Source organism: Eubalaena glacialis, chromosome 7 (genome assembly GCF_028564815.1).
Source record: "Eubalaena glacialis isolate mEubGla1 chromosome 7, mEubGla1.1.hap2.+ XY, whole genome shotgun sequence".
NCBI lineage: Eukaryota > Metazoa > Chordata > Mammalia > Artiodactyla > Balaenidae > Eubalaena > Eubalaena glacialis.
This window is the reverse complement of record NC_083722.1, coordinates 58,714,169-58,736,134: the sequence shown is the minus strand read 5'-3', so window position 1 is coordinate 58,736,134 and position 21,966 is coordinate 58,714,169. Positions and strand designations below refer to the sequence as shown.

Genomic DNA, 21,966 nt, shown 5'->3' with positions numbered 1-21,966 from the left:
GCAGCCCCCGCCGCTCCGCATAGACCGGCCCGAGCGCGCACGCCGCGCCTCCGCGCCGCGCCCTGCGGACCCGCGCGGGGCAGCGGTGCGGCCAGATGTGGTGCCGCAGAGGGTGGCGGTGGGCGAGGCGCGGGGGGCCCGGCGGCCGAGGGGAGCTGCGCGGGAGGCCGGCCCGGCCGGCGGGTGCGCGCGCGGAGTGTCGTCGGGCCGGGCGCGCGAGTGACTCACGACTTCGCCCGGGCGCCGCGGGGGAAACAGGAAACTCCTCGCCAACAGCTGGGCAGGACCTCTCGCCGCCCCGAGCCTGCTCCCCGTCTCGGCTCCCGGTCCTCGCCCTCCCTCGCAGCTGCCAATCACGTCCCCGGGACCGGCCCCTCCGGGGCTTTGGCAAACTTTCAGCGGCCTCGCGCGTTCCCGCTCCGAAGATTGACTACGGAGCACTAAGTGCACACGTTCCGGAAAGTCACTGAACGCAGAGAGTGTCTGCGCTCTCCAAAGCACCCCCACCAGCATCCTCCCCTTCCCCACAACCCTCTTCGGGCTGTTCCTAAGTGCTTCAGAGCTGGTTTTCAAACTCCAAGTGGCGACCCAAGAGTGGATGCTGAAATCTAAGTTGTGAGCACTTTTTTTTTTTCAAGTAAAGTAGTAAAAGTATTTCCTCTTTAAACTTTGTTTCAATTGTGTATGCCTAAACCATCACATTGTAAAATGTTTATTTTACTGTAGGTGGAAGTCCAGAAGTCTGTTCTCAAACTTCAATGTGCTCATGGACCCCCTGAAAATCTTGTTAAAATGCAGATTCTGCTTCAGTACATCTAAGAGGCAGCATTTCTGATAAGCTCTTGGGTGGTGCCTCCCATTTTGAGCCACCTCTTTCTTCCTGGGGGTGACTCAGTGAGCAATTATAAACGACAAGCCATCACAGAGTGATAATGGTAATGGGAAATGTTATCTTCAGAATGTATCAGGTATGGCAGAAAGTGTGAAAGTAAAAGTGGCCTGGGAGTCAGCTAAGTGCCAGGGTTTGCCTTCCAACACTGCCTGTGAAGGGACAGAACTCTGAGCCCCTCCCCCTGCAAAAGGGGACATCGGTGGGAGCAGAACAGGACGAACTTTAAACTTTCCCTTCTTGCTAAGGTGACCAGGTTTGCCCCCAAACTATCCTGGTGTACATCTGTTTCAAAGTTGAATTATTAACAGAACCCCCTGTCTCTTTCCCATGTGTCTTGGTTGGATATTGACTCATATGCTCATCCTACTTCCAGCCCCCTCAAAGAGTTAGATTCACTATAGCCCTCTCTCTGGTCGGGAGATCTTCCAGCAGGTTACACAATAGACTCCTTTATCTGAGACAAAGCTTGTTTGCAGAGGCAGGTGGCCAGGCTTACTGGGAATAAAGGCAACTAGCTCTCCCTGGAAACCCAACCCCTGAAATCTTCCCAGTCAATCTGAGAGTTCTTTTGCTTGATCCTGGAAGTTAAGTCTTGTCACCATTGTTCCACCCAACACAGAAGCTGACTTTTAGGAAAAGACCACTTCCTAGCTGTTGAATTTAGGATGCAGGAAGTGGGGTGAAATCAGCAGGGTTGGGCATCTTCCTTCCCACCAACCTCCTTGCCAAAGCCACTTGAGCAAAGGAGGAAAGTTGAGTTCAAAATCTGTTTCTCCCCATTTCCTCCACAGGCCCTGCCCATGCAACCACCACCCCTTGAGCAGGAGTCTCCCAGCCACTCACCCCCAATCAGGGCCATTCTGGGCCTTTTCACTCAATTTCTCAAAACCTAGCGAAAGTCAAATTTTCAAAAGGCAAACCTGATTATACCAACCCTTCTATTAAAATCATTTGATGGCTTCCCACTGCTCTTGAGACAGAGGATAGAAATGAGATCCTTGAAGGTGCCTTGAGCCCCTTCTCTCTTGTAACCTTGGGTTTCTCCTCTCCCAATGAGAGGATCTCCACATTCCTAGAATGCACCCCTGTGTTCCTCCCACACAGAGCCTCCCCCCTTCCCCCGGGGCACACTTCCCTTCCTCTGTCCTTCCTTCCACCCAGCCCTCTCCTGGTCTTCCTTGGGTGAATCATGACTTCCTTGATGTGCAAGCTTTCCCTGACCTCCCTGAATAGACTTTTTTTTAAAAATAATTTTATTTATTTATTTACTTATTTATTTTTGGCTGTATTGGGTCTTCGTTGTTGCGTGCGGGCTTCCTCTAGTTGCGGTGAGTGGGGGCTACTCTTCGTTGTGGTGCGCGGGCTTCTCATTGCAGTGGCTTCTCTTGTTGCAGAGCATGGGCTCTAGGCACGCGGGCTCAGTAATTGTGGCTCTCGGGCTCCTGAGCGCAGGCTCAGTAGTAGTGGCTCACGGGCTTAGTTGCTCCGTGGCATGTGGGATCTTCCTGGACCAGGGCACGAACCCATGTCTCCTGCATTGGCAGGCGGACTCTTAACCACTACACCACCAGGGAAGTCCCTGAATAGACATTTTATTATGGGTCCACTTGGCACCATATGCCTCTCCTTTTTAGCACTTACTACACCTCCTTTCCCTTCTCCCAAATCAAGTCCAAATTTCTTGAGGACAGGAATTATATCTTTTCCTCCATTCACTGTTGTATTCCCAGGACCTAGCACAGAATAGGTGTTTAATAGACATATGTTGGATGAATGATCAAATGAGGTAATCAAGATTCAGAAGAAAATTGTACTTAATCATCCTAATTATTTTATAACTCGGGAAAAGGCATTCTATTACCTAACAAACTGAGATATAAACAGGCTAGATTTTAGCCGAGGATGATGTCATACTACTTCCTTTTCTTAAAAATGGAGAAGTCTGTGGTTTTGTTTTGTTTTTCTTTTTTTCTAAATTCACCCAAGTTCCTCTGGACAGTATACATACACTTCCTTACTCCCAGAAACACTGAGGCAAATAAATGCCCAATTGATTCCAAAGGCCTTCTTTTCTATATTTATTGCAAAGAACAGATATTTTACATTGTTAGAGGCCAGGTTTGAGGTATTTGATTCCAGGGTGGAATATTTAACTGGTGGTCTCTGTCATCATATATGATTAATGTTGATTTTAATTTTGTTTGCCTTTAATATTTCCGATTTCACCCTCAATCTCCTGTGAAACTGAGAGTCTGACTTTGGCATTGCCAAGTGCAAACTCATCTTTCAAAAAGCACTGAAGTGCAATCAGAGACACGTAAACTCGTGTATACTGCAATTTGACAATCTTACAAATTTGTCAATACGAACTTCCTTTAGGAAGAGCAGTCTGATACCCGTAAGCCATGGTCTTCACATATAGTTGTATATTTAACTTAATATAATTTTCTGTGTATTCACATAGGCAGTTAAGATACAATCACAAAAACTGGGCCTTTTGCAGATGGAAACAAAAAGATAAAAGTGTGACTCAGGGTTTGAAAAACAAGGAAGGTAATTTTTAAGTTCTCATCAAATTGAAAAACAATAAAAACCAACTGGAATGAAAGTTAAACAGCTGGAATATCTTCGTTTTTCCAGTTTTACAAACTCTGAACACACACACAGAAAACAACTGGACTGGATCAAAATGTGGTTACTGTAAGCCCTGCATCTCCCGGTTGTGATGAGGCAAGAACTTTTGACTCCCCTGTGCTTTCTGACATATGGCTGTTGAGGTTACTGGCAACTAAAGCAGTGGACAGAGAGATTCCTCTCCATGTGAACTGGTCGTTCTGCATCCTTATCTCTTATCTCTGGGCCAATTTTCCTTCCATTGTGAAGCAGACCAATAGCACTGAGACAACAGTGAATTTGCGAGGGAACCCCTCCCCCCCCCACCTTTCAGGTCATCCGGGATGCTACCTCTTCCAGGAAACATTTTGTGATTCCTCCAGCCTAATGTCATCCCTCCTCCCCCAGGGAGAACCCCAGAAGCATTTAGTTTATTTAACCTATTTTTTAATGTTTGTCCTGTTCTGGCATGGAGTGCATTATCATTACTCATTAATTTGGGGGAATTCTACCCCACTAATTGTAAAGTCCTTGAAAGCACAGATTGTTTTCTCAACTGTGAACCCCATTCTGTGCCCTGCAGTACTCAACGTATGTTTCTTGTCTTCACTAGATGGAAAAACGAGAGTCCTTCTCTAATCCATTTCCTTGTTTGCAATTCATCACAGATATTCATAGAAACTGCCAAACGTTTACAGAAAGCATGAATAGTTTCTTTTGGAGAAAACATAACTTTTTAAAATTACAAAAGTAATGTATTTTAATTTTAGGTAGAAAAAATCTGAAATACAGATAAGCCAAAGGCAGAAAATAAAAAGGATCCTTAACCCTATCACCCAAAGATAATCCCTTAACATTTTGGAGCACGTCCTCACAATACTACGTTACTCTTCACCTCGCAGCTAAGAAACTGAGGTTTAGAGAGATTAAGTATTTGGCCAAGGTCACAGGGCTAGTAAGGACCAGAGCCAGGGTGTGAATGAGGCCTGTCCAGCTCCGGAGTCTCCACTCTAGGATAAATTGATCAGGTGGTTGATGGGCCTGGTCACCCTAGTATTTTGAGATGACTCTGGAATGATCAGGCCACCCTTTGCTGTTGCTTCCTCGTCTCTCACTCATTAATCAGCCACTGCAGCCCCTTGTCCAGTGGAAAATCCTTTTGTTTAGCTCACATCTTGTCTGCAACCAGCAAAACTCATGGGCACATTTCAATCGGAAGCTTCCTTGTCTAGTGCCTTGGATACTAGCATGTCACCTCCTTCCTTTGACTGCCATGTTGCTATTGTATCCCCATGGTATGGACTGAACTGTATCCCCCAACATGCACAGGTTGAAGCCCTACCCAACATGACTATATTTGAAGGTAGGACCCTGACCCAATGTGACTAATGTCCTTATAAGGGGAGGAAGAGACACCAGGGATGCTGCTGTGAATACACAGAGAAAAAGCCGTGTGAACTCACAGCAAGAAGGAGGCCACCTACAAACCAAGAAGAGAGGCCTCCGGAGAAACCAAACCTGCCAATACCCTGACTTTAGACTTCCAGCCTCTAGAACTGTGAGAAGTAGATTTCTGTTGTTTAAGCCACCGAGTCTGTGGTATTTTGCAATGGCAGCCCTAGCAAACTAGCCCACCCCATTTCCTACATGCTTATCCAGATGTTCCTTCTCAGTATCTTTACAGGTTTGTTTTCTTCCACTCATTGGTCAATGCTAGTTCTTACCAAGTTTGTTCTCTGCCCCTTCTCTCATTCCTCCTGGGGAACACAGCTATTTCTATGGCTTCACTAATCTATGATCATTTCCAAATCTAATTATCAAGCTCTGATTTCTCACCTAAGCTACCATTATCCCAACTGCCTACTCACCTCTCTTCATGGGTGTTCCACTGGTACCACATGCTCATTATTCTAAAATTGGATTCCAGAATACCCGCCCCTTGGTACATTCCTGACATCAAGAAAAGGCTCTATCTTCAATGGGTAACCCAAGGCAGAAACATAAAAATCAGCTAAGAGTTTGCCTCTATTTTACCCTCCAGGACTAACTGGGAATTAGGATCTATCTCTTTACTATCTAAATATCGCTTGAGTGTGCTCTGTTCTCATCCTCAACACTGACATTATTTTAGTTCTAGCTCTTGTTATTTCATATAGTCTTACGTCAGTTTCCTGATCTTGCCTCTCTAGTCTCACCCCTTCTACTACATCCTTCACTGCTACCAAAATGTTCCCCTCCAAAAATACAAAAATAACAATCACATTTAAAATTATCCAGTGGCTTCCCATTGCCTTCAGGATAGAATGTCAAGCTACTGCCCATCCATTTATTTAGTCAACCAGCATTTGATTCTCTACTGTGACCCAAATACTCTTTAAGTGCTGAAGATATGAGGACTCAGAAAATGTACTCCTAGCCTTAATTGCAGGGCATTAGGCTGTCCTTATGATCTAATGTGAAACATATATAAGTAAACAAATAATATTAACAAATCTGATAATACGATTATCACAATAGTGATGAGCTCAGAGTACCACGGAAGAAGGCAGGCAACAGAGGCCATTAACCCAGCCTGAGAATAAGAGAAGGCCCAGGGGAAGAAATGCCTTTTGAGCTGAATCTTGAAGGATGGTCAGGTGAAGGCATGAGGAAGGATGCTACAGGTACACAGATCAGCAGTTTAAAGACAAGACGTGCGAGCTTGGAGTGGGTAAGGAAATGCAAAGGTTTCAGAATGCCTGGAGTATAAATTTGAGGGGATTTTAGATGGAATGTTTTGGCCCCAATTCTGCACCCCTCCCTGAATTCACACTCTTTGCCTCATGTCTATGTAGTTTCTCCCACTAGAGGCAAAGGGCTCTCATAGTCAAACACTAGCATGGGGTTTGTTATGCGGACAGTAGATGGTAAATATCTAATTTGGATATTTCAGTGTTATCTGAAATTATATATAATTATATAATTGTTCTACAATTTTGGTTATATATGCAGTTACAGAACATGGCCAGCATCGTTACTTGCTTGCACAAAATCTATTCTCCCCTTTCCATATTGCTCTCAGAAGTCCAATTTTGTTTAGGATGTAAATTTAACTACATCTTAGGGAAAGGACCCATCCTTTTAAGGGTAGATATACGATCCAATTCTGCATAAAGAAATATAAGAAGAAATCTGATCGGGGCTTGTGAGAAAGATTTTTTTCTCTATGTGGTTAGAAAGAAGCGACCAAGGAAAGCCACTGTGCCCGTCACTACTTCTGTTTCCTACCTTTGAACATGATTAGGGGAGGCTGAAACAGAGGAGATGCAATAAACTTTCAACAATGAGAGGGAAGCCAAAAGAATCAGAGTAGACCCACTGAATCAATACGGTAACTACCTCCATGCGGATGTTATCTGGGGTAGAAAGTCCTCAAAGATGGCTGTGATCCCTTCCTCCCCTCACCGTACTCACACGTTGCTTCCCGCATCCAGAGGTGGGATGGGATCTATTTTCTATTTTCCCTCTCCTTGAACGGGCTGGCTTTGTAACTTACTTTCACCAATAGAATATGATGGAAATGACACAGTGCCAGTTCTAGGACTGGTCTCAAAGAGTGACTTCCTCTCTCAGAAACCAGTTACCAGGTAAGAAGTCTACATACCCTGAGATCTTCATGCTGTGAGGGAGCCCAAGCTAGCCACATGAAACCACATGGAGAAAGAGACAGCTGCTCAGCCACCAGATACCCCAGCCCCCCAGCTGAAGCACCAAACATGTGAGTTACGAATCTATCTTGGATGTTTCAGCCCCAGCAAATGCAGAGGGAATAGACTCAGCAAGGTGAGTCCAATCCAGATGGCAGAATCATGAGACGTAATAAACTGATACTGCACAACTCATTAGTTCCAGTCAAAAATCATTTCTAACACAAAGAAGTTCACCGATCATATGCAAAGAGGAAGGTGCTCCAGTCACCATATGGCTGTCAACCTGTGTACCAAATATGAACCATATCAACTATGAATTAAGATCTGTAAGGTTTCTCCAACAGGTTATCTTGTGAATTACACAATTGTATGTTTATGTATTTGTTGTCATAAATACATACATATTCATTTGTATTTGTTTATTATATGTTGCAAACATGTAAATGTACCAAAATTTTGAGATTTTATTTTAGCAGTTCTCCATTTTTACACATTAATAAGGCATCTCAAAACCCAAGAGGGACCCAGGATAATTGAGCTCTGGGAGGCCCTGTTTTTCATGTCAGACTGAAGAGTCTGTATTTTATACTCAAGATGATGACAGACATTGAAGGAGATTTTGATCAGGGGAGGGAGATGATCAGAGATAATCATATAAGATTTTCAAATTAGTGACTGGGAAGTCTGAAAGATACATCTGAGGGCATAAGACTCTGTCAGGAAAAGAAGTGTGAAATAACAACTCTTACCAGAGTCATGACCAGGAATGAAGGGAAGTCCTAGATAAGAAAGGTAATGAGTTCAGTTTGGAGGGAATTGGTGTCTGAATTGACTTGGATGAACCAGAGGGACTCTTGCGGAAGCAGATTCCCAAGTACCCTACACTTAATAATAACTGTAGCCAACACGTGTTGTCCACACATTCATTACTATGTGACAGATCCTGTTCTGAGTTTTTAACATGAATAACTGCCTTTAGTCCTGACAACAGTCCTATGCAGGTGATAGTATAAGTACTTATCGTACCCATTTTACAGGTGGGGATACTGAACCCCAGGGAGGTTAAGTCATGACAGAGCCAGAATTCCAGCCCAGCAAGAGGGCTGCAGAGCCCAGGCTCTCAGCAACTTTGTCATCTACTGCCATCACACCAGCTACCTCCCGGTCTCCCCACTAGACCGTGACATTCTTGAGGCAGGGACTGTGTTTCTCATAGCTTTAGCTTCCTGTGCCTGATCCATATTTGTTGCTTAATAAATACCTGTGAATGAGAGGATGATTCATTGAATAAACTCCATAATATGTAATATTCAAGAACTGAGAGTCTGCAGATTGTGAATTTGGGAAATAAAATCTGTGGTGCCCTCAATGCCTCATGACGAAATGAGGCTAGAAATGCTTGTCAAGGGATCTAAACACCAGCATAAACTTCCTCTTAAAATGCTGAAAAATGCTTCCCAAAGTAAAAATGGTACAAATGAGGATAGATTTCACCCAGGAGAAAGGATTTATGTGTTTGACGATTATGTTAATCAGTTTTATCCTAGTAAAACGTCCATCTCTAATTCTTAAGTTTTTGAGAAGGTAAAATTAAAACAAAACAGCTTTAAATCTTTTTGTCTAACAATACAGTTGTCTTTGGTATCCACAGGGGATTGGTTCCAGGACCCCCTCAGATACAAAATCCTCAGATGCCCAAGTCCCTTATATAATATGGCTTAATATTTGCTTATAACCTATGCACATCATCCCTTATACTTTAAATCATATTTAGATTACTTATAATACCTAATATGATGTAAATGCTAAGTAAATGGATGTAAATACAATGTAAATGCTATGTAAATAGTTGCCCACAGCTCAGGAAAATCAAGTTTTGCTTTTTAGAACTTTCAGGAATTTTTTTTCGAGTCTCTTTCATCTGTGGTTGGTTGAAATCTGTAGATTTGGAACCTGTGGATACAGAGGGCTGACTATACTTGCTTCCTAAGAAATGCTGGACAACTTCCCTCTCATTTTGACATTATTTTCCAATCTTCAAAATCACTCAACTGAATAGTTATTAACTAAAATATATTACAAGACTTGAAAGTTGGAAATTTAATCAAACAAAAGTTATTACTTTAATTACAACAAACTGTTCTAACTGTTCATTTCACAAAAGTACAAAATCACTTAACAGTACAGGTTCAATGACTTAAAAAATATAAGTATCTTAAGGTGGATTTATTTAGCTGGTGTCAGAGAAATGATTAATAACCATTTTAAGAGCTACATTTAATTTGTACTTCAAATTCATGCTATTACACAGCTCAGAGCATAAAACATGCATGTGTGCTAATTAGATTCAATCACTATTTGAGATTTCCTGGTAAAAATTTTGTACCCTAGTTAAAGATAAATATTTGGAGGGTAATGGTAGCTTTTAGGAAGCCCTTATCAAAAGACTGTACCCCCTAAGCAGCTTCTGCCATTATTTAAGCCATCTTTATCTCTTTTTTTTTTTTGCTGCACCACATGGCTTGTGGGATCTTAGTTCCCAGGCCCCAAGCCATGGAAGCACAGAGTCCTAACCACTGGATGGCCAGGGAATTCCCAAGCCATCTTTATCTCTGATTAACTCCAGAGGGTTTGTCAATTGACGAAAAGAAGATCAGAAGTGAATTTTCATTGGTGAAACAATTGGTGCTCAGGATATGGAGATTGGCTTAAAGGAGTGGTGCCCTAGACCTCACCCAGTATCCTGTGTTCAGCCACTTTTGGGAGAGTCTGACCCCTGATCTCAGATTAACTGAATTCCACTGCTAGAAAATGGTCACATTTTCCTGGAGTGACCATTTCCTGCAAAATACTTTCAGAATATATGAAAGGACTGAGAGCAGAGTCTTTGCCTTCCCACAGAGGAAGCCAATGCTGGTTTGCTGACAAATATTTGCAGCAGAATTCAGTCTGAGACCCACTTTTATTGTGAAGCGTTACCTGGTAGTGAGGACGTGGCAAGACCCGGAGTTCTGATCCATTTCCAACTTCTCTCATCAACCAAAGGTAACCAAATATTTGTCAATGACAAATTGGTCCGTTCACAGCAGTTCTACAAACACAGAAACTTTAGATTAATGGCTAAGAATGATTGCAGAGAGTATTTGGTAACAAAACACTCGGCCTGAGTGTATCAGGGGTGAAGAATTCATAGTGGGATGCAGTGCTCTTGTGTAATCATTTGCACAAGACTCAGATGTTATTAATTATTAACCTGCTGAATCATTGGGAAAGCATGGGTCACTTGCGCTGCAGGCATTTCAAAGGGCTGCCTCCTTCCTGAAGTTGACAGCAGACTCATTGCTTCTTGTTTAGAGTTGCCAAGGCATATGCTTATCTCCAAGTCATAATAACATTCAACCATCTGCTCTGCGTCTTCATTTCTCACCGAGAGGCTATCAGAATGCTACCAGTTCTGTAGGATTTCAGAGGAAGTCGTTCAAAGAGGCTGCCTTTGAAATTTGCCGTTATCATTTTGCCTGCACACCCAGAACAAACTCCTGAAAGACAATTAAAACACTGAGCTCTTTTTCCAGCACTTAATGTTTTACTTGACTGATTTTATAGACACCTTTTATTATGCTTGCCTTTCTTCCATCTCAGCCAACTGCTCCAATGAAACATATTGCTTCTCTTATAGGGAACACCCATAAGACATTTTTCTCCAACTAGAGAAAATGAGATTATCGTTTCACCACAGAACTTTTTAAAGTTTTCAAATCACATCTTCTACATGAATATTTTACAGAAAAATAACAATTCTGTACATAAAATTCTACTTCTGGGCGAAGTGTACAATCTTTAGTCAGACCTCAAAATAAAATTGAGGTAGCATTTGCCAATTTGCAAAGAGTCTCTACACATGTGATCTTATTTCTCATCAAAACCACATGATGCTGGGGGGAGGGATAAATCAGGAGTTTGGGATTAACATACACACACTACGATATATAAAATAATCAACAAGGACCTACTGTATGGCACAGGAAACTATACTCAATATCTTGTAATAACCTAAATGGGAAAAAAATTTGAAAAACATAAATATATATGCATAACAATCACTCTGCTGTACACCTGAAACTAACACAACGTTGTAAATCAACTATACTCCAATATAAGATAAAAATTAACAAACAAAAAAAACAAAAAATAAACCCACATGAGGCAGCATTTCCTTCCTGCTGCTGCCAGGATGGCGATGCTCCTGTTGCGGTGCATTTCCTGGGGTCGGTGGTTTGGGAGCCCAGGCCGGTCAGGGGTCTTGCCCCGGGGCTGTGTAAAGCCCACTTGGGCGCCCAGGGGTTGCTGGCGGTACAGAAGGCTCGGGGTCGGTTCAAGGAATTCTCCCCAGAGAGAGGAACGAAGACACAGCTCCCCCAGCTCTTTGACCGCGGCCTGGCAAGCAGTTTTCCCCAGGCCATCCACGGCGGCTTCAACCCCGCGGCGGACTGGCTTCCTGTGGGGCACCTGCTGGCGCTTTGGGGCCTCCCTTCCAGCGAGCGCGCCACCACGTGACCACGCTGGTGGGAGGAGCCATGGCGCCCCCGCGAGACCAAAGCTGCGGCACCGCAGAGCACTAGGCGCTGGACGCGGAGCCTGTGCGAAGAGGCGTGCGCGCCTGCTCCAAGGGCTCGAGGCTCATCACCAGCGGCTGTTCACTAATGGGCAGACCTGGGGCAGCTTCATGGTGCTGCACAACCCCGCCTGGTACCGGAAGCAGCCCCTGGTGGACTTCCTAGCGGCAGTGGTCGGCCACTTCCACATGGGCGCGCGGCTGAACCTCAAGAGCCTCGAAGGCAGGAGTTTGGCCGAGTTTTAATACCAGGTGCTCCAGGCCTCTGATTTCTACTACATGTTCCATCGTTATGGATGCCGGGTCCAGCTGGGTGGATCTGATCAACTAAACAATATCATGTCCGAATCTGAGTTCATCCACAAGTTGACTGGAGAAGATGTATTATATTTGGAATCTCTGTTCCTCTAATTACAGCTGGAGCAAAACTGGGAAAGTCTGCTGGCAATGCTGTTTGGCTCATGGTGTCGATTTTTTGTCAGGCAGCAAGATGATTGGGTAGAAAGGTCCCTGAAGCTCTTCACTTTTCTGCCCCTTGCAGAGATTGACCACATAATGCAGCTATATGTCAAAGAGCCAGAAAAGCGGGGTCCTCAAAAACGACTTGCTGCATAAGTCACAAAACTCGTTGAGGAACAAGAAGGGCTGGACTCTGCTAAAAGGTGCACACAAACCCTTTAGCAGCATAGATGCACTGGAGGTCATGTGCGATCGAGGGTTATAAAAGTTGTTGAAAGAAGCTTCATTTCTGAATTAGTTCTTGACCCTGGAACAAGCATCCTAGATTTGCTGCAAAGTAAATGCCATTCCAGATGGTCCCTGAGGGTATCAGGTGATCACAGAAGGCAGAGTCAGTATAAATCACAGACAAGTAACAAATCCTGAGAGTGTGTTAGTTGTCGGACCACGTATTCTTAAGAATGGCCTTTCGTTACGTAAAATAGGAAAAAGGAATTTCTACATGATAAAATGGCTTCAGCTATGATGAAAAACCCTTCTGATGGTTCAAACTTATGCATCATTCATTCCCAAGACATACGAACTTACACCTTCGCTTTTGCAAATCCAAAACAGAGAATGGAGTATGCTCTCGGCCTCACAGTGTGAGTAATTTCATTATTTATATAGGTTGGTTATGTTTGTGGAGTAGTGGGCTCTTTTATTTCCTGATCCGTAAACATTAAGGACTACCATAGAAAAGCATAGTTTCCAGGATTAATCTCTTTTAATAATTACACTTCATGAAAAACTAAATGCTGTCTTTCCTATCCTGTCCTTGCTCTTTTGGAGATGAGTAGGAACACTGAAAAAGAGGTACTATAAGGACTTGTGGATACTTTTATATCAGGTGTGTATCTCACTGGATTTTTTTGTTGTTTGGGAAGCAAATACAGTTCTCTGTAAAAAAGGAGAAAAGTTAGAGGAAGCCATAGTTGGCATTAGAAATTGCAGTAGAAATAGTTTTTTTTTTAATTAATTAATTTATTTATTTATTTATTGGCTGTGTTGGGTCTTCCTTGCTGCGGGCGGGCTTTCTCTAGTTGCGGCGAGTGGGGAGTACTCTTCGTTGCGGTGCACGGGCTTCTCATTGTGGTGGCTTCTCTTGTTGCAGAGTACGGGCTCTAGGCGCGCCAGCTTCAGTAGTCATGGCACGTGGGCTCAGTAATTATGGCTCGTGGGCTCTAGAGCGCAGGCTCAGTAGCTGTGGCGCACGGCATGTGGGATCTTCCTGGACCAGGGCTTGAACCCGTGTCCCCTGCATTGGCAGGCGGATTCTTAACCACTGCGCCACCAGGGAAGTCCCCGAAATAGTTTCTTTTCAAGGAAAAGAAAAATCAGTACTTTACTTTTCGGAAAGTTTCTAATCAATTTTCCAGTCCGTTGTCTGTGTTTCCATATAATTAAATTTACTCAGCCTTGTTTTTATACTCAGTAAAAAGGTAGCAATGTCTTAAAACTGATTTAAAAGTTGTTAAATGTACAAGTTCCAGCTTCTGTCCCCAATCAGATTGCAACTTGAGATGAACCAAAAAGTTAAGTAACCAACAAAATGAAATAGAGGCAAATATTATACTAAATATGCAACCATATGAGAATACCAAAAGATATTCCAGTAAGGGAAGTTTTCAGGTCAAATTTAAAGGATTTGGAATCAAGACAGTTCAATTAAGCTCTGCATTCATCAGGCAAGTTGATTCTCCAGAACTATTTCCAACATCTGAAAAATCAAAGTATTAACACCCTTATTTCCCCTGAGGATCAAGTAAAACACAAACATACACACAAAATAGTCTACAATCAGATTTGTTCTAGAAGATTCTTACAGGCAGTAAAGCATGGCTTTAACAGTTCAAATTCTAGCCATTTACTACCTGCGTTACTTGGAGCAAGTCATTTATCTTCATATGCAAAAATGGAGATGTAATAATACTTCAGTCAATTACAAAAATCTAAAAGGAAAATAGTCATAAGACTTTCATACAGTATAAGCTGTATTGCTATGTTCCAAAGTAGATTTATATGTTAAAAAGCTATAGCTTATCTAAACTTCCTTCTGGGAGTAAAGTTAGGAAGAATTCATTTACTGACAAACTTTAATGTCACTTCATACCAGCAATTTTATTTACATAGTAAGAACATGCAGGTATCCATTAGAAATGTCAGAGATCATCTCTACATTTCAAAACTTCACTCATCCTAAGGGCCAACAAAAGGAGGTTTTCAGCTGTTGAAAGTCATCTGTGTTATTTCCAGTTTGGGGCTTATTATGAGGAAATCTATACATTCTTGTTCATTTTTCGATGTGAACAAGTATCTTCATTTTTCTGGGATAAAATGTCTAGGAGTTGAATTGCTCAGTGATATGATAGTTGTATGTTTAGTTATTTAACAAACTGCCAAACTTTTCTAAAGTGGCCACACCATTTTATATTTTTACCAGTAACGTATGAGTGACCCAGTTTCTCTACATCGTCACCAGGATTTGGTGTTGTCATTATTTTTCATTTTAACCCCACTTATAGGTATGCAGTGATATCTCTTTGTGGCTTTACTTTAATTCTCCAATGAACATTGATGTTGGACATCTTTTATGTGCTTATTTGCCACCCGTATGTCTTCCTTCGTGAAACATCTTCTCATATTGTTGGCCCGTGTCCTAATTGCTTTGTACTGTTGAATTTTGTGAATTCTCTATGTGATGTAGACACTAGTTCTTTATCAGATATGTGGATTGCAAATAATTTTACTCACCTGTAGCTTGTCTTTTCATCTTCTTAAAGTGTCTTTCACAGAGCAAAGATTTTAATTTTGATGAAGTCTAATTTATCAATTTTTTCTTCTGTTGACTTTCTCAAGACTAAGAACTCTAATCTACAGCTAGATCCCAAAGATTTCTCCTCCTAGGTTTACTTTTCTAAAATCCTTGTAGCTTTACTTTCTACATTTAAGTTTGTGATCCATTTTGAGTTAATTTTCTTATAAAATAAGAGAATTAGGTCAAAGTTTTGTTTTGTTTTTGTTTTTTGCATGTGGAAGTCCAAATGCTTTTGCACCATTTGTTGAAAAGGCTATGTTCCCTGTGTCTGGGAGCCTCTGTGCTTTATCTCAATTTATTTAGTGCATCATTATCAAGATGTGTCCTCAGGTAATCACTTCTTTGCTTCACACCATTTCGGCTTATGAAGGTTTCATAGGAACGCTCTACTTTCGGAGAACGGGAAACCTGTCAATAACATTCCTAAAACGACAGAAGTATTAAAATGGAGAACAGATTAGTGGTTGCCAGGTGTTAAGGAGGGTGGAAGGCAGTGGGGAATGGGTGTGGCTACAGGAGAAGGCAACATGAATGTCAATGTCATGGTTGAAATATGGTAATATAGTTTTGCAGTGTTACCACTAATGGAAAAGTGGGTTTGGAGTACATGGAATCTCTCTGCTTTATTTCTTGTATCTGTATGTGGATCTATAATTACCTTAAAACCAGAGTTTAATTAAAAATCATGTATAACTATATTTTCTTGAGAATCGAACGTGATCGTGTTTATGAAAGCTCTTTATAACATATATATATACATATGTATAGGTGTGTGTGTGTATATATATATAATTTATTACCAAAGTAGCATCAATATTAAGTGTTTCTTTACAGGCATATGAATGTGGTATTTCGTCAGTGTATTGCACTCAGTGCATTTTCAAGCATTTAACTTTCAGGTTCTTGAGGGTATATGAAATGAGAAATAGTTAATGAGCATGCAGGTCAGATTCTAATGATAATTAGAGATAGATAACCTCACTCCTGAGTTTGCATGCACATGTCTTTTTAGCGCTTGAGGATGCTGCTGCCAACGGTGTAATTAACTACCAATGATGTACCAGTGATCCTGGGGAACTGATTCAACTTCTCTGAATGTTATTTCCAATATATGAAAAAATATTTCTCCTGCTAAGATAGGGATAATGTAACATAATGAATCAATGGATATAAAAGTGCCTTATGAAGTATATGCTCACATATTTTATGATTTATTTGTTATAGTATGATTACAACAGGGAATTGATTTGGGGGATTCTGATCTACAATATTTCTGGAGATTAATATTACAGGTGTGAGGCTGATGCTTTTAAATATAGCATGTTTTAAGTACAGTACCTATGTGTCCTCCCCTTGAGTCTGAGAGAGCAGGGCATGTTCCAACCCACAGAGCTCAGTGAAAATAACACTGCGTGATTTCCAAGGCTAGGTCCTAAAAGACCATCCAGCTTCCACCTTGTTTGCTGGAACACTTGCTGTTGGAATTCTGAGCTGCCGTGTGGGAAATCTGACCATCCTAAGGTCGCCATGGTGATAAGGCCTTTTGGAGAAGTCACTTGGAGAGGCCCTAGTGCTACACCGAGAGAGATCCGGTGAGCCCCAGCCATCCATATCATCTCAGCTCAGGCACCAAACATGCAAGGGAACAAGTCTTAGGTAATCCCAGGCCTCATCTGCTCAAGTCAACCCCAGCCATTTGAGTCTCCCCAGCCGAGTCTCCAGACAGAACAGTGCAGACAAGCCACATTGGCTATTCCCTGTCCAAATTCCTGAGCCACAAAGTTCATAAGCAAAATAACATGGTCATTGATATATCACGAAATTCTGGAGTGGCGCATTATACTGTAATAAATAATCAGAACAGTTTGTTAATCAGTTTCCACAAAACCTTGCATAATCCCCATTTTTATAAGATCGAAACTGAGAGTCAGAGAACTTAAGTTACTTGCAGATCTACCTTTGATAATGGCAGATCTAGGATTGGAACCCAGGTCTGCCTGAAGGCAGATTCTTTGTTCTTCTACCCACAATCAGGCTGACCTCCGAGGGCACATGTATGACCAGCTTGCTAAGTCCAAAGGATGAATGGGCAGAAGGAGAAACATGTATTCTTGCTCTGGTGCTTGTTTGTTTCTGGGATGTCTGCAGGATGATCATTTGAGGAGCCAAGTCCTTCATATTTGTTATTATCTGCCTCAGACATCTTAATTAAATGCTTTGGAGGCCAGTACTATACAATCAAAACTCGAAGCACTTTTCTCTCTCAGGGAAAAAAAAAATGTAAACTAAAATTTCTGTTCACCGTTCAGATTCCAGCTATTGATTTCTGCTCTTGTTTTTAATCTGTTTTCTCTCTGAGAGTGCAAGTCCCCCAACACGATAAGAATAAATAAAAGCAAGTTGGTGTCATTTGGGTGAAAGGTGTGCGTGTGGGGGGGTGGATCAGAAACCTGATAAGAGCTTGGGCTGATGGTTCAATAGCAGAAGGGTTAAGAGACCTTCAGTTAAAACTTGTTTGAACTTGAAAAATCCTTTCCTGAAACCCCAGTACAAGATCTTTTCACTTTTATAGTCACGTTCGCTCTACATATGCTCTCACAATGAGAATAAGAAAAAGGCAAACCAAGAAAGCAAAGGGATGGTGTATCAAACAGTGAACATTTCACCAACTAATGTTTTACATGGAAAAAGAATTCACTCCCTCAGTTTTATTAGATAAAGAGCCCAAGGTCTGGAGGGCCACAAGCTGTTTCCGAGGTGGCAGAGAAACATGGAAGCGGTGTCTGGAGGAGAATTCTCCATTCTCCACTCTTGCTCCCTGAGAGCTGTCCATATTTATTTTTATATTGTTCATATTTATTTTTATTCGATGCAGTTGCTATGACTGATGCTTGTTTTGCGTAAAATTGGGCATGTTGGTTCTATGAGGCTGTATTTAGAATAAGAATGGTCAACAGATTTTTAGAGAGAGTGAGAAGTGCAGAAAGAAAGAATAGGGTTTGTTTAAAAAGTGAAACCATCAACACCATTGTAGCAGCTGACTGAGCACCTAAATAATTTATGGAAGGCTCCTACTGGGAGATCTGCATATGTTTTTCATTTAATCGTCACAATTCTGTGAGGTTAGTTTCCTTACTCCGTATGTATGTGAGGAATTGCCTTTTAATGACATTAAGTTACCTTGGAAATGGCAAAGCTCTGTCTTGAACACCCATTCATCTTATCCCAAAGCCTATGTTCATTCTGCTGTGCTGGTATCTAGATCTTAGTTCTAAGATGGACAGGATATGTTTCGATATTTATGTGCTTATTTAAGAGTGCATTAGAAAAATAACATAAGAGGCACATAAAGCTGAAATATACATGGGTATTATTTCTTATAACAGAATTAAGGTATTAAGATAAGTTTTAAAAAAGCAAAAAGCAGAACTAAACAAAAATATTTACTAAATAATCACATAAAATAGTTTGGGCAAAAAGATGAAGTAGTATGCAATAAAGTTGAAGTCTGAGAAACTCCGCGCTATGTTAGGCTGCCATATCATTGATTGGCTATGGGCTTTTAAGGATTTCAAAGAATTTGTTCAGATTTACTGATACTTAACACAAGTGAGGTGTAGTTTTAAAGTGATATCAATGATATTAGGGTTAGCGTATGCTCTTAAAGAAAAAGTATCACTCCTTTCAGAAGTATCTGTTTAATTTAGTAGGAATGTAAATCTCATATATTTGCAAAATGTTGTTCTTCAATGAGATAGTACTCATCTATCCATCCATCCATCCATCCATCTATCCTTCCATCCATCCATCCATCCTTCCATCCTTCCATCCATCCAACCATCCATCCATCCATCCTTCCTTCCATCCATCCTTCCATCCATCCATCCATCCATCCATCCATCCATCCATCCATCCATCCTTCTGTCCATCGATCCATTCATCTGTCTACTCATTCAGTGGAGTTTATTAGGTACCTGAAATGTCATAGAAATAGTATAATTAATGCACGTTCCCTTTGTTATAAGAGCTCATGTCTGCTGGGGGAGATGGTCACGCAAACATTTATTCATGACATATATATTTGTGAGCAAAGTGCTGTGGAATCAACTGAGGAGTAAACTGCTCTCCAAGTCTCCAGATCTCTGAGAAAATTTCACATTGCAGAGAATTCTACTGTAGATAATAAGCTGGCACTAAATCCAGTCCACATGCAGGACAGGTGAAAACCTGCCACCTACATCTGAGAAGTCATGGGAATCTAGTTTGGGGTAAAGGTGGAACATGGCACTTCAAAATGGGGAAACTCTGGCGTAGTCATGACCCAGAGTTCATGCTATTTGAACACTACCCTTCTTTATTAGATAAAATTATGATCAGTAATAATACTCATAATAATAATGGTCAGAAAAGAAACACGGAGTAATGGTTTAAAACTTTTAATTATATTAATGTATTCTTTGAACAAAGGGGAGGATGTAAGCCATCATATTGTTCACTCATAGTAATGAATAATAACATTACAGTTGGCTTTTGAGGCTTCATTTCTGCCAATTTGTTGATAACCTCATCAAAATTAATCTTAACACATTCCTTAAAAAAAGAAGATTAGGATAGGGCAAGATGGCGGAAGAGTAAGACGCGGAGATCACCTCCCTTCCCACAGATACATTAGAAATATATCTACACGTGGAACTGCTCCTACAGAACACCCACTGAACGCTGGCAGAAGACGTCAGACCTCCCAAAAGGCAAGAAACTCCCCACGTACTTGGGTAGGGCAAAAGAAAAAAGAAATAACAGAGACAAAAGAATAGGGACGGGACCTGCACCAGTGGGAGGGAGCCGTGAAGGAGGAAAGGTTTCCACACACTAGGAAGCCCCTTCGTGGGCAGAGACTGCGGGTAGCAGAGGGGGGAAGCTTCAGAGCCACGGAGGAGAGTGCAGCCACATTGGTGCGGAAGGCAAAGCAGAGAGATTCCTGCACAGAGGAGCGGTGCCGACCAGCACTCACCAGCCTGAGAGGCTTGTCTGCTCAGCCGCCAGGGCGGGTGGGGGCTGGGAGCTGGGGCTCGGGCTTCGGTGCTAGCCGGGAGGGAGTCCGGGAAAAAGACTGCAGCTGCCGAAGAGGCAAGAGACTTTTTCTTGCCTCTTTGTTTCGCGGCACGCAAGGAGAGGGGATTCAGAGCGCCGCCTAAACGAGCTCCAGAGACGGGCGCGAGCCGCTGCTGTCAGCGCGGATCCCACAGCAACAGGGACGCAGAGGGAAAAACGGAGAGATTCCCGCACAGAGGCTCGGCGCCGAGCAGCACTCACCAGCCCGAGAGGCTTGTCTGCTCACCCGCCGGGGCGGGCGGGGGCTGGGAGCTGAGGCTCGGGCTTCGGTCGGATCGCAGGGAGAGGACTGGGTTGGCGGCGTGAACACAGCCTGAAGGGGTTAGCGCACCACAGCTGGCTGGGAGGGAGTCCGGGAAAAAGTGCAGCTGCCGAAGAGGCAAGAGACTTTTTCTTGCCTCTTTGTTTCGCGGTGCGCAAGGAGAGGGGATTCAGAGCGCCACCTAAACGAACTTCAGAGACGGGCGTGAGCCGCGGTTATCAGCGCGGATCCCAGAGACGGGCGTGAGACGCTAAGGCTGCTGCTGCCGCCACCAAAAAGCCTGTGTGCGAGCACAGGTCACTCTCCACACCGCCCCTCCCTGGAGCCAGTGCAGCCTGCCACGGCCAGGCTCCCGTGATCCGGGGACAACTTCCCCGGGAGAACACACGGTGCGCCTCGGGCTGGTGCAACGTCACGCCGGCCTCTGCCGCCGCAGGCTCGCCCCGCATCCGTATCCTTCCTTCCCCCCCGCCGGAGTGAGCCAGAGCCCCCGAAGCAGCTGCTCCTTTAACCCCGTTCTGTCTGGGCGGGGAACAGACGCCCTCAGGCGACCTACATGCAGAGGCGGGTCCAAATCCAAAGCTGAACCCCGGGAGCTCTGCAAACAAAGAAGAGAAAGGGAAATCTCTCCCAGCAGCCTCAGAAGCAGCGGATTAAAACTCCACAAACAACTTGATGCGCCTACATCTGTTGAATACCTGAATAGACAACGAATCATCCCAAATTCAGGAGGTGGACTTTGGGAGCAGGATATATTAATTTTTTCCCTCTTCCTTTTTTTGTGAGTGTATATGTATATGCTTCTGGGTGAGATTTTGTCTGTATAGCTTTGCTTTATACTAGCTTTATTTTACTTAACTATATTTTATCCTCTTTCTTTCTTTCTATTTTTTCTCCCTTTTACTCTGAGCCGTGTGGATGAAAGGCTCTTGGTGCTCCAGCCAGGCATCAGGGCTGTGCCTCTGAGGTGGGAGAGCCAACTTCAGGGCACTGGTCCACAAGAGACCTCCCAGCTCCACGTAATACCAAACAGCGAAAATCTCTCAGAGAGCTCCATCTCAACATCAAGACCCAGCTTCACTCAACGACCAGCAAGCTACAGTGCTGGACACCCTATGCCAAACAACTAGCAAGACAGGAACACAGCCCCATCCATTAGCAGAGAGGCTGCCTAAAATCATAATAAGGCCACAGACACCCCAAAATACACCACCAGACGTGGACGTGCCCACCAGAAAGACAAGATCCAGTCTCATCCACCAGAACACAGGCACTAGTTCCCTCCACCAGGAAGCCTACACAACCCACTGAACCAACCTTAGCCACTGGGGACAGATACCAAGAACAACGGGAACTACGAACCTGCAGCCTGTGAAAAGGAGACCCCAAACACAGTAAGATAAGCAAAATGAGATGACAGAAAAACACACAGCAGATGAAGGAGCAGGGTCAAAACACACCAGACCT

General features: G+C 43.0%; 1 pseudogene; it reads left to right on the top strand.

Annotated features, from left to right (window-relative positions):
• Window positions 1–11,428: 11,428 nt before the first annotated feature.
• Window positions 11,429–12,794, top strand: LOC133094590 (tyrosine--tRNA ligase, mitochondrial-like; annotated as a pseudogene).
• The last annotated feature ends 9,172 nt before the right edge of the window (window positions 12,795–21,966 follow it).